The sequence below is a fragment of the Equus caballus genome, chromosome 30 (assembly GCF_041296265.1).
Source record: "Equus caballus isolate H_3958 breed thoroughbred chromosome 30, TB-T2T, whole genome shotgun sequence".
Lineage (NCBI taxonomy): Eukaryota > Metazoa > Chordata > Mammalia > Perissodactyla > Equidae > Equus > Equus caballus.
In genome coordinates, this window is record NC_091713.1 from 14,229,689 (window position 1) to 14,243,734 (window position 14,046).

Here is a 14,046-nt window from a genome sequence, read left to right on the forward strand (position 1 = left end):
CATTCATTAAATGTTCAATAAATATTACATGTTATCAATTCACATATTCAATAATATTACATATTATCAGCTATTTTAGGAGAACACGATGGGGGCAGTTATCCAATGGGCTTGAATTTTAACTGCCACATGGGGACAGAAAAGGAGGCCTTAAGATGAATCAAGGAACCTGAATAGGGCATTGGAATTGAGAGCTTCACAAACAGCCAGGACCCTTGAAGATCTCTGTTCTCAGGAGTGATGGATCTGTGTGTGTCCAGGGCGGGGGCGGGGGGAGAGGGGCAGGGATCCACCCAATAGCAGTTATAAGAAGTTTTCCTGTCTCTGCCTTGACATTCTGTTGAAGAGAGGAGCTTCCCTGAGAATTTGTAACCACAGGTCTATTAACCCTGAGGTTTGGGGTTCATAGTTATACTTTCCTCAGCTGAGAATTAATATAAAAACTGGACCTGGCTGGTAATGCAACCTGGGATATCTGGCAAAAGCAAAAGCACTCTGGAAGAAGTGATCCTTAAGTAGACCTGTGCAAGAGATGAAGCCCTTACTGCAGAGGAGCTCATTGTCCACATTACAGAGTAATCACCACGAGCAAGAGTCGACAGAGACAACAAACAACAGATTTAGACTCCCAAGAGCTTAAAAGAATGAGCATTTTCTGACTTTAAATATTAAAAATATGGGATAAAAAACGTGGAAAAGGAGGAGCTGGCCTGGTGGCATAGTTGTTAAGTTCACATGCTCTGCTTCCCCAGCCCAGGGTTCACAGGTTTGGATCCCAGGTGCAGACCTACGCACCACTCATCAAGCCACGCTGTGGTGGCATCCCACATACAAAATAAAGGAAGATTGGCACAGATGTTAGCTCAGGGACAATCTTCCTCACCAAAAAAAAGAGGAAAAGGAAAAAGATACTATCAAAAAATTAAAGACATTTTACATAGTACTATATATGACTTCTAGAAGTAAAAGATAGTCACAGAGATAAACTGAGCAAGCAAATTATACACAACTGAAGAAAAAAGTAGTTAACTGGTTGATATTTGTGAAGTTTGATTCTGAATCCAAGCCCCTGTTTGCAGTACAAAAATATAAAGAGAAATTGTAAAAGAGAGGGTAAGTGATGTAGATTACATAGTAAGAAAATGTAATGTACATCTAATAGGAGTTACAGAGGAGAGAGTAACATGAGTAGGCCGGAGACAATATCTAAGAATATACTGATTGTTTACCAGAATTGACGAGACTTGAATAGTCAGATTTGGAAATCACATGGAGTCCTAAGCAGAGTAAATAGAACTAAATTTCTGCTTAGAATCATGGCAAGAAATATCTTTGATCAGGTAGTTGATTTTTTAATTGGAGCATAGGATTCGTCCTTAAAGCCCCCCAGTGCATAGTTATACATTCCAGTTGTGGGTCCTTCTAGTTGTGGCATATGGGACGCTGCCCCAGCATGGCCTGATGAGTGGTGCTAGGTCCACGCCCAGGATTTGAACCTGCGAAACCCTGGGTCACAGAAGCAGAGCCTGTGAACTCAACCACTCAGCCCTGGGGCCCTCGCAGGAGGATAGGATTTTATCTGTCTTGACATCCAGCGACTAATTTACTAGAGTGTTCTTATCTTTATGGATGGCCTTAGAAGTTTTCCATACGTTATCTCATTTCATTCTTACAACAAAGAAATTGAGGCTCATAGAGTTGAACTAAATTGGCTAAAAATACACAGCTGGTAAATATAGGAGCCTGTTTTTGAACTGAGGAGGGAATGACTCCAAAATCAGAGCATTCCTTTATTTTGCTCTGTCCTGTCTCTAGCTTTCACTTCGGGTTTTGGAATGGAACGTCTGGTACTTAGGAATGATGTGAAATTATATTCTTGAAAATGGTAATAAACTCTACTGAATTTCTAAATTTTGTATTAAGATGGAACATTACCAGTTGCCAGTTTTATTCATGCTTTCCTTAGATTTAAAAAAGAATAACCTGTCATGTTCTTTTAAGGCCTATATGTAGATTTCATTCTTGACATGAAAATATTAGGTTTTTGTAGCATTTAAAGTGCGTTCAGTCAGAAAAGAAATGAATATATAAAATTATTAAAATCTTTTATTGAATAAAATAAAAATAATCCCTAAACATTTTACCACAATCAGCAGGACATTATTTTGCCATTTTACCAACATACTTTTTTTACATACCTTAGTTTAAAGGCCAGAGAGAAAGGTAAGAACAGTTGTAAAGTTGTTCTCTGATTTGCAAAGACTAATTCAGGAGGCCCCAAAGCACAATTGTCTGACGTATTTTTCTGTCTTTCTAAATGAATTCTGCTAGTACTTTGCACATAATAGGACTTCAGATATTTGACTCTGCGACAAAAGAAGCTGTTTTTTTATCCCCTTTATTACTGTTCCCTATTAAATTATTATTTTCTAAAGATTGAGGATATTACATATGAATTTAATTTTGAGAACGTTGGTGTCTTTCTGAAAGTGTATTTATGGCGTGAAAAAAAATTTAGTTCATCAAAACATCCACTCACATCCTTATGTTTCCCTGAGCAGTCTGCCTTCGGGTGCTATTTCTGTCCTATTTTTTCCTTGTAATTGTGTGCCTTTCTTCCTCACGCAGTCCCATCCATGGATATGGTAACAACCACATTGGATGAATCTTCATCAATATCTCCATATTGTATTCTCATCCATCACAATCTTTCAGAAAACGTATTCTGGGTCCTTTGTAAAGTACATCACTGTTTAAATGGATTCCATTACGACTGCAACTCCTTGACAGTGAGGAAGGCAGCATCAAGCTGCAGAATCAGAAGACAGACGATATCCCCCACCATACCACCAATTTTCCTTGTACATTTTATGTTTCTCTGCCTTTTTTTCTAATGATACCTCCCCCACCAAACACCCCACACACTTTTTCAAAACTCAGTTTCCTTGCCAGATTTCTACTAGACCTTGTGAATATTTTTTTCTTTATCCTGAGGAAGATTCCCCTGACCCAACATCTGTGCTAATCTTCCTCTATTTTATATTTGGGTCACTGCCACAGCATGGCTGACGGGTGGTGTGGGTGGTGTAGGTCCATGCCCGGGATTCAAACCCATGAATCTGGGCTGCCTAAGTGGAGTGTGCCAAACTTAACCACTACACGGGGCCAGCCCCGGGATTTTTTTTTTTTTAATATGAAAATAATTCAAGGAAGATTTTTTTATAGTGAGAGTACTTGTACTGTGTGTTAATATTTTTCTAAAGTCTTTTCTGGGAATAGAATTTTCTGAGTGGAATTTACTTGTAAAGGAGTTGTGGGAAGATATAAATTCTTTAAAATTAGATGGATTTATTTAGCTATACCCATGTTTAGTGTATGTACTCTCACTCAATAAATAATTTATTCTGAAATACTATTAATTAACATCAAGTTGAGTATTCTTGGAAAAAATAGTTCATTCCTATACACTGTAGGAAAAGAAGCAGGATAAACTTTAAAGTCCATTATTAATGTTGAAGATTATGAATAAGACTTTGTCACTAATTTATCCAAAATAAAATGTTCTAAAAATAAAAGAGAATCTTTTAAAGGTTCCCAGAAAAAACTAAGAAATTAGAGAAATATAAAGTTCTTTGGGTTAACTTCTTAAGATGGTTTCAAGCTTATAGAGAAGTTTTAAGAACAGAATAAAGAGCTCGCCTGTACTCTTTACACAGATGCACTCATTGTTTACAGTTTCCCCCCTTACTTTATCATTTGTGTTCTGCCACTCTCTCTGTGTATAAATATTTATGTGTGTATGAGCAAAAGGATGTGTTACGCATTTACACGCATACACACACACAGACTTTTCTTCTGAATCCTGTCAGAGTATATTGCAGACGTGTCCTTTACTTCTAAATATATCAGAAGGTGGATTTCCTAAGAACAAGGACATTCTCTTACATAACGACAGTGCAGTTATCAGAATCAGGAAATTTAAATGTTGATGTAATATTGTTATCTAGTCTGTGGTCTGTATTCAAATTTTGACAATTGTCTTAATAATATCCTTTATAGCTGTCTTTTTTTGTTTTTTTTTTTGCAGTCCAGGATCCAACACAATATCATATTGCATTTAGTAGTCATATTTTCTAAGCCTCCTTTAATTTGGAACATACGTCAGTCTTTCTTCCTTATTGATCTTGATATTTTTGAGGACAGGGTAGTTATTTTGAAGAATGTCCCCAAATGATGAGATACAGATTATGTATCTTTGGCAGCAACACCAAGGAAGTGGAATTTTAGGCTCATGTCCATTTGTCCCGTTTTTGGTGATCTTAAGTGTAATCACTTGTTTAAGGTAGAGTTTATCAGATTAAACTTGTACCCCTAGTTTTGACTGCCATTAATGATTTTTGCCTGAATCAGTTATTACTATGATGATTGCAAAGTGGCAATTTTTCTACAACCATTATCCTTTCTATATTTATTGGTTGGCATTCTACTGAAGAGTTTTCCATTCTCACCTGTTTGTTTGCTATTTATATGAATATGAACTCATGAATTCTTATTTTATCAGTGGTTTATAATCTGTTATTATCTTGCTGCTCAAATTGTTTCATATTTTGCCAGTGGGAACCCCTTTAGTCTGTTTCCTTTGTCCTTTTGACATTTCCCCATCTTTATGCCTCTCTTCACTTTCTGACACCACAAAGTATTCCAAGTTCATCTTTTACTTTCCTTTCTCTCTGTGTTGGAATCAGCCATTTCTCAAAGGATCAAAGATTCCTTTAGTGAAGGATGGTCTTTAGAAACCAAGATCTGGGTGCCAGATAATGCTCAGTGGTACTGGGTCTTGCTTCTAGATGTTCTCAGTGTGCAGAGCTAGGAAATATATAGAAGTATATATGATGCCCACATATATTTATTTCTCTATCTATCTTAAAAAGCACAAGTTCACATGATATCTCTAATTCCAGTCTAAAATCGCGGGATTTATTCTAGTCTCCCCTCTTAATATGGAGGGGTTTTTTAAAAAATATTTTTTATTTTTATTTTTTTGAGCAAGATTGGCCCTGAGCTAACATCCACTACCAATCTTCCTCTTTTTTTTGAGGAAGATTGGCCCTGACCTAACATCCCCTGCCAATCCTGCTCTTTTTGCTGAGGAAGACTGGCCCTGAGCTAACATCTGTGCCCATCTTCGTCTATTTTATATGTGGGATGCCTGCCACAGCATAGCTTGATAAGCATTGCTATGTCCACGCCTGGGATCCAAACTGGTGAACTGGAGGGGTTTTTTTTTGTGCTATATTAATTATAACTGTGGCTTTATTTAAATTAGTGAAGGCCACATATAAAGGTAGCTTTTAAATAATTATTGTTAATGAGATATACTTTAATTTTTTAGAATCCTAATAATTCAGTTATCTTTTGATGCAGATTGAGCCTACTTTAAAATGAAAATCTGTCCATTGAGCTTGTCAAATGAATATTTAATGTGCACAGATGGCATAGGGACACAGTTGAAGATTATTTCTCACTTTTTGCTCTATCCTTAGATACAAATCAGGGCTATCTTTAAATACAAATCAGAGCCAAAAAAGCCAAGGTAATTCTGTCACTAACCCATGGTAATAACTAAGGAATTTCTTTACTGCTTTGCTTAATCTGTAAGATAAAGAATTTTTAATTTAATCAGAACCCACAACCCTCACAGTATACTATCCCTGCACAGTTTCTCCTGCTTGAAAGCTGTAAGGCAGAAACTTAAAGCATGAGCTCTGAAACCTGGGTTTGAGCCCTGACTTAGTCGCTTACCAGCTCTGTGACCTTGATCAAGTTACTTACTCTTCTTTGCCTCTGAAAAATGGTAATAATTTTATGTTCTTCATAGAGCAATTCTGAGGATTAAATGAGCTAATAATAATATAATAATATAAGGTATAGTGCTTAGCATATAAAATGCAGTGCCTGGCACATCCTAATTGCCTAGTAAGTGTTAGCTGTTAGTATTTAGCTAAGTGGTAGGGATCAGTGACTAAAGGTACTCACTTTGAGATATTTGTAGCATGCTCTTTTATTCTTTTCATGTCAAAATATCTTTCTACTTCGTAGTCCACAACAAGTATATAAACTTGTTCCCCTTAGAGATTAAGTGTAGACTGCATGTTAGTTATAAATGGCATTTTATACCAAGACTGAGGTCTTGGCTCTTAGATGTAAATTACAGTTTTCTATCTTATAATGTGCTTTTCTCTAACCTTTTAGAAGTTAGAAAATTCTGAACTTACCACCTAGTAGAATAATAAAGATAATGGTGAGAGAAAAGACATAATGGCAAAATAGGATAGAGAAAAAGATAATAGAAATAATCTGGAATCATTATGATTTTGTTTTGATAGAAAATTGTTATCAAACAAGAAGAGACAGTATGAATGACATGAATAAATCCACTTTAGATTTTGTTGGGGGAGATCATGAAACAAATTTTAACTACTCTTTGTATTATGGTAGAATTATAAAATACTGAGAAACCTGTCCAGGGAAAAAAGCATATAAAGTGCAAAAGAGCCTAAAAGCAGAAATATGGGAGGGCTAAATAAAAACAGCAATGCAAGTAAACTAATTGTACTAGGATTTTTCCAGGGAAAGCCCTCATAAAATGGTATTTCACCTTTAACAGTTTCTCCAGTTTTCAAGAGCTATTTTTCTGTTGCATTCCCAAGAGGACGTTGTATTTTAATTTTACATTTCTTATAAGTTTTCACAAATGATATGAATAAATTTGGCCTTCAGTCCTGTTAGATGATAATGTTCTTTGTGACTTTGAATGAACATTACTTAGCTTTGAACTGATTCCCTTTAACAGCGGCCCACTTTGTTATTTTCCTTCTTGTGTCTGAACCAGATTCTTTAGAGAGAAAGAAATGTTTCACAGGCAAAATGTTATGAGATGTCTGCTAATATTATAGCCATAAGTATTTTTTCAATGTGCATTATTTCTCATAATTTTAATGGTATCCAGTATAATTTAATACCTTTTGAATTTGTAGAGTTGTTTTTTGATTAAAGTTTAAAAGAAGATAATTGTAAACTTTTGTGTAAGTCAGGTATGAAACTGTTAACATTTTGTAAGTACTCCTTATTTTTAGTGAGATGAAACTTTTAGATACATATGCTAAGAATTATCAGGTTTACTGACTTCACACAGAGAATAACAACCTTCACAAAAATCAAAAGGCTTAACTTAACTATCACTTTCCTGTTGCTGTTTGTTTTTCATCTGCCTTCTCCTACCTATTGTCTGTCTCTCTCCATCCATTTCCTTGGCTGACAACCCAAGGAAAGAGGAACCTGTATCTGGAGGTGATGGGATAGGCAGCTAGAAAAGCCGGGACTGGGAAGAGAGTGCCTGGTAAATAGAATAATTCCTCCTCGTGTGTTCCTCTTCTAGTACCCTGCTGTCTCCCAGACCTCTAGGATCAAAGTTTGAGAGAACCTGGGTTCCTTACTGTCTCTTCCCTTCCATATCTAGTCAGGAGTCCAAACTGTTAATTCTGCCTACGTAGTCTTTCTTGTTTATATTCCCACCACTGCCATCACTCATCTCATCTCTAACGCAGTTTCTCCTTTCTGCTCCATCATGTGTATATCACCATCAGATTAGTCTGCATAAAGCACAGATCTGATACCCTGGCCCCTTTATTCAGAAGTCTTTAATGGCTTCTCAATCCCAACCACAGCAAGTCTAAATCAGTGCTGCTCAAATTATGGTCATTGGTCTGGTGACGGTCTACCAGTTTGTTACCTGTCTGCAGTGAAATCGTTACAGAAATTGAGAGTGTTCAGAAACTTCCATGGCATTTAAATAGAATAAAGTTTATTGGAATAAAATAATTTTAAAAATTGAGTTTGTGTTTTACATGTCTTTCCCTTCCTCTCCTTTTTTCTAGTAAATGATTCATGGCTTACTGGAAGAAAAAACACAACAGGTAGTGTAAGAAGCACTGGTTTAAATTCTTTTATCATCATAGTATAACCCAGCTTCAATTTATCAATCTCACCTCTCACTACTTTCCCACAGCACTCCTATACCAAAGTCCAACCATTTGCTATGCTTACGACACACTCTGTGTTTGCTCACCATTTTATTTTGCTTGTGTTTGTTTCTTCTCTTGAAATTGCCTCTCCATGTACTTAGGATAGGGTACAGGTAGAGTGGAAGGACCACACCATCTGAGAACTGAGTTGCACAGCGTTCGTATGTCGTGTCCTCTCTCTGCCATAAGCCTTCCGGCTCATGGTATGGACCAGAGTTGAGGATGAGCAAGGCAGCCCAACAGACTGAAGGTGCCCAGAGCCAACACTTGCCCTATTGGAGAAACACAGGGATAAGCACACCTGGCTAATGCTGTTTCCGCCGGTTAGCATGAGGAACAGCTCTGCATTTCATCTGTTTCTTGGGCAAAAGGCATGTGGGTCTAGAGTGGGTGTTACCAATGGGTGGGTGATTTAATAACTCGTAAATAGTAACACCTTCACGTGTATTTGGTGTATCCTTTATGGTATCAGGAATGTTTGGTGCTCTTTGGTTCTTTCATCCCTTCCTGTCTATATTTAGCACAGGTAGGCTCTGTTTACTTTTTCTATATCTAACATGTCAAGCTGTTTGATTCTGTTCTTAGTTTCATCTCTGTTCCTTGTTTGTTTCTATTTTCTGTCACGGAATTGAATATTCTTAAATGTTCACACCTTACACCCTCCCCACAAGTAAAAGTAATTTTCCTTCCTCTGAATTCTCAAAGAACTTGTCTGACATTTACCATATTCTTCTCTGTAGCAAGGTTTTTTGGGGGAAGAAAGAAGGTTAGGACAGGGTTTTTAGCCCTTTTCTATTAGAGTATAAACTCTTAGTGGCGAGTTGTGTCTCATCTGTCTCTCTCTTCCCCCACTGTATGTAGTAAGCATATTTTATTCATAGTGGATGGTTATCGCTGATAACGTTAACGTCAGGTTAGCTCAGTTAAAGCTCTCCACCTCGACTCTCCATGAAGAGATTTATTTGCTTCATTTCATGTCCTCATACTATACCTTTAGTGCTGGCAAATGTGTGCTTTTGGTTACAAAGATCCCTGAATTAAAAGAACAAAGAATATACACGTATATTGCGTAAACAGTTCAAAACTCGCATTCTCCTGGATGTGGGGCAGGAGCATCATATTCCCATTCAAAGGGCAACCTTATATCATTGTTTTTCAGGATAAGGAAAGGCAGATAATAAAGGTGGCAGAAGAAAATGTGTGAGTTCGCCTGTAGCTATACTTTTTTTATTTTTTGTTTTTATTGAGGTGATAATGGTTTATAACATTGTGAAATTTCAGTTGTACATTATTCTTTGTCAGTCATCATATAAATGTTCCCTTTACACTTATGTCCACCCCACCAACCCCCCTTCCCCTGTGGTAACCACGTATCTTTGTCTGTGTGTTCATTTATCTTCCATATATGAGTGAAATCTTACAATGTTTGTCTTTCTCTGTCTGGCTTATGTAGCTATGCTTTTTTTGGTAAGGAAGATTAGCCCAGAGCTAACATCCATTGCCAATCTTCCTCTTTTTCCTTGAGGAAGACTGTCGCTGAGCTAACATCTATGCAAATCTTCCTCTATTTTGTATATTGGACTCTGTCTCAGCATGGCCTAATGAGTGGTGTGTAGGTCTGTGCCCAGGAACCAAACCTGCCAACTCTGGGCTGCCAAAGCAGAGCGTGCCAACTTAACCACTACACCAGGGGCCAGCCCCTAGCTATACTTTTTAAGTAGATAAGAAATGCTTGGAGCTCACTCACTAATGAGCTAGAAAGTGGTATTTGTTTTAGACTTGAAGCAGTAAAAGACAAATAACAGATAACTTGGGAACTAATAACTGGAATATCAAATGTTCAAGTTAGGAGGAATCTTAGAGGAAACTTAGATCCCAGGAAATGATATAATATCAGAACTCATGTTTTCTGATTGACTAAATCAATATGTTCACTTTCTTATGTAGGTATAAGAATTTGTTATTGTATCTCTGTTAGAAAAATCCCAAATTGCTGAGAAGAAAAAAGATGAAATTTGAATCTGACTTCAACAAAAGAAGTGGCATGTTAGAATTATAGTGTCTCTAAAGTATGCAAAACAGAAAAGTTTAGTGAATAGCATTTGTGAGATCTAACTGACAGGTTAAAATGAGACGCTATCACTTAAAAAAATTATTCTGGCATACATTTGAGTAGAATTGCAATATAGGTCAGGATTTTAAAAATTCATTTTCTTGGGGGGTCAGCCCCGTTGATGAGGATTATTTTAGGCTGGTTACTTTTAAAAACTGCAGACGAGAAGGAGGCTCTGAGGGGTGAAATTTGCTTTCCCTTTGATGAGAGACATTTGCATTTGTGAAGGAAGTCTCCATCTGTGGGGGGTGTCTCCCTCTCTGCACCAGGAGGAGGGGGGGATGACCTTATCTCTAGAAACTCTTAATGGGGATGGCAAGGACTTAGGTCTTGTTTATTGTGCTTGTCTGGTAACCTCATGTAGCTGACTCCCCCTACCACCAACATCCTCAGGGAAGCATAGGACATCCTGACTTAATCCGGTCTGATTCTTATCTAAAGTTATAGGACCACCCAGTAACCAGACCCCACCTGCACTGATACCATTTTAATGACTTTTTACATATTCTTTCCTTTGTCTTGTAAAGAGATAACTCATATACCTATGCCTTAAATTTAGCCCTACTCTCAACCCATGTTTGCAGCGGCAGCAGCTCCTCCTGCCCATGGGTCCTGTCCCCACACAACACCTCTGACTGCCCATGGGTCCTGTCCCCAGGCTATTCCACACTATTCTCTAAATAAAAGAGCACTACTGCCAGACCTTGGGAGTCCAAGAAATCTTTCTTTCAACTCCTTGGCTCACCAAGCCCGCATCACCGTAGCTGAGTGGTGAAGTTTGCATGCTCTGCTTCGGCGGCCCTGGGTTTCGCTGGTTCGAATCCTGGGTGCGGACATTGCACCGCTCATCAGGCCATGCTGACGCGGCATCCCACATGCCACAACTGGAAGGACCCACAACTAAAAATACACAACTATGTACTGGGGGCCTTTGGGGAGAAAAAGGAAAAATTAAAAAATCTTTAAAAAAGAAATTTATTTTCTTCAAATTAAATAAACCAGAGTCAAGGATTTTACAACCTGCATTCAGATGTCCATGTAAAGAGCTAGGACGAAGAATAACAGAGCTGTGCAGAATAAAGAACAGGAGTACAAATAACAATTGGTGTTAAAATAGACTGAAGAGTTCACTCCATTACAATGAGAAAATTCCAGCCTTTCTCTTGATAGTTTGTACTCATTTAGAAGATTAGCAAAAAGAGTCTCCTTTTAGCTGCTATTTTGTGGTTTATTTGCACCATGAGATTGATTTAAAGACAGTATTTATAACCAAGTAAAATGGAGACCATGAATTTGTAGTAGAACTGATTTCTGTGGGCCCTTGGCAGCAGCTTTACAGTCTTTCACTGGCTCTTTCAGACCTTCTCTATGCTTCCCAAGCCCCTGCTCCCAACACCTCCCACCCCCTTCAGCAGATATCCTACTCCCTGTTTCCCTGAGAAAGAGACATCCTGAAATGGAAATGCCTCCAACTTAACCCCAGTGTCATGCCCCTCCCCCAATCCTTCTGTCACAATGCAAAACACGCCCCTTCTCCTGTTTAAGGGTAGCTTCTGCTGGTGTCCTCGATGCCATCCCACCTCCTCAGTCTACACCATCATTTGCTTAGTGCTGTCTCTTCTCATGTTATCCTTAACTCCTCCCTCTCAGCTGACCCTTTTTGTTCTTATCAGCATTCTGTCTCTCATCCTGGAAAAAGCATAAGAAATCTCATGTTACTAAAGATGAACACCAGTGGTTTTTCTCATATGGAAACCTATGATCATGTCACTCCTCTGATTAAAAATCTTTCAGAGGATCCCTACCAATATGTTTAATGATTCCCACTAATGATTAATGATTTGGAGCTCTGGGTTTATTATAGACACTAGCCAAGTTCTTTTTGTCTTGCTCTCTCTCCCTGCAAACTATGGCACAGCATTTATTCACTTGTTAGAAGTTAAATGCAATGAAAATTTTTTTCAGATATTTTGAATATAATTCCATGTTATCCATTGCCATCAATGAATTAAATGTTAGTTCTGTTTTTTGTCTTAGTAGCTGCAAAATAAACCGTGAGACTCAAAGATAGCATTTATTTAATAATCATCAAAGAGATTTGAGATAAATAAACAGTATGTAAACAGTTGGGCCTTTTAGCAATGTATCAGCTCTTAAGTTACCCAGGACTGTTGATGGTGGCACAAATATACAGGGACAGTATTTGATTGTTATCTTACACTCAATGATTTCATTATAATTTAGAAGTTTTGGAATGTTAAGTTCTCTTTCAGTCTAGTATTTGTTCTAAAACTACCACAGAGAGAAAATAGTCATAAATCAGGGTAAGACAAGAAGTAGATATTGTAGGTAAAGACTTGTTCGGGACAGTGAAGTGTGCTTAGCTAGGCTTAGAGCGTATCAGTGACTGGATTTTAAAAATAGAAAATAGAGTTTAGGAAAAGTTACTCTTTTTTTGTTTTTCCCCTTAGCAGCTCATTTAAATGAAGTTTTCTTGAATTGGTTAAGAAGTTATTAGACACCGTTTTGAGTGAATTCAAAAGTTATACACTCATTTCTTTGTTATTCTGAAATCTTTTAGAAATTAATTAATGTTACCCTTGAGTTCCATATCTGGAGTAATTTCACTTACTCTGTTTTTTGGATCTAGAATATGTTTGATGTTTTTTAAAATCAAATCTAGTGATTTGATTAAAAAGCTGAATAAACTATTTGCTTTTGCCAATATATTATCAATTCTAGTTCTCTTCTGAAATTTTCTCTCCTATCCATTTAAGTCCTTGAACATTTTTGTTGTTGTTGTTGTTGTTATTGTTGAGGAAGATTCGCCCTGAGCTAACATCTGTGCCAGTCTTCCTCTATTTTGTATGTGGGCTGCCGCCACAGTATGGCCTCTGACAAGTGGTATAGGAGAATGCCCAGGAACTTATCCCGAGCAGGGGAAGTGGAGCATCCCAAACTTAACCATTAGGTCATGGGGCCAGTCCCCATAAGGCCTTGAACATTTTAATAATAGTTACTTAAAGTTCCTGTAAAGTAACTCCAATATATGGATCTCCTATGAATCTGTTTCTGTTAACTGCTTTTCCTCCCAGTTTTTGGTTAAATCTTGACCTCTTGTATGCCTGCTTATTTTGGATTATATACTGGGCATTATAGATGAAAACTTGTGGAGATAATTTGAGCCTTTGTTGGATTTCTTCTTCCAGAGAGAATTTGTTTATATTGCTGGCAGGCAACCAAGTTAGGGCAGATAACCTTAATTCAACCACTGATGAAGGAGACTCTGCGGGACTTAGTCCCTGTGAGAGCTAGTCAGTTCAGGCTCAACTTGTCTTCTAGGGAGTAACCCTTTTAGGTCCTACTTGAAAGCCTAAGGCTTCCCTCTTCTTGGTAGCACTGAACTTCAGTTTTTCTGCCAGCTCTGTAAGTCCGATAAAACCTCTGCTCAGCTGTTTTGGCCTCCAAATTGAAGCTTTCTGCTAGCTTTTCTAGTTGTTACCATCAGGAGGGTTTTTCTGAAATGAGCTAATCTGCCCTTGCCAGAAGTAGAATTCTTTCATCCTTTCTAAATGTTTATGTTTGCATATGTTTAAAAATGAGTATATACATATATATTAGTACAGTGTATGTGCCTATAATTTATGAACAAACACACATACACGGGGGTATGTATGTGTTCAATTTTTTTTGCTCATTAGGGGTATGCTAACAAAGTACGGAGACTCTTGCACTTTATTTCCTCTTTAGCTGTGAGGTTGGGTCACTAAACACCTGTACTCTGCCTGTTAGAAATTAAAATCTGTGTGCACAGGGATACCTGTCAAATTCTGGATAATGATTTCTAAT

The 14,046-nt window shown here is 37.6% G+C and overlaps 1 protein-coding gene across 2 annotated transcripts in view; it reads left to right on the forward strand.

Annotated features, from left to right (window-relative positions):
* The window catches only part of CNST (consortin, connexin sorting protein), a 114,240-nt gene that overhangs the window by 17,593 nt on the left and 82,601 nt on the right, over window positions 1-14,046 (forward strand). Inside the window, exon 2 of one of the 2 annotated variants that reach the window (XM_070255584.1) lies at window positions 7,938-7,976. The exons of the other annotated variant lie outside the window; for it this stretch is intronic. The gene's annotated coding sequence lies outside the window, so the exon portion shown is untranslated. The remainder of the gene's footprint in view (window positions 1-7,937; window positions 7,977-14,046) is intronic. 2 annotated transcript variants of the gene reach the window in all.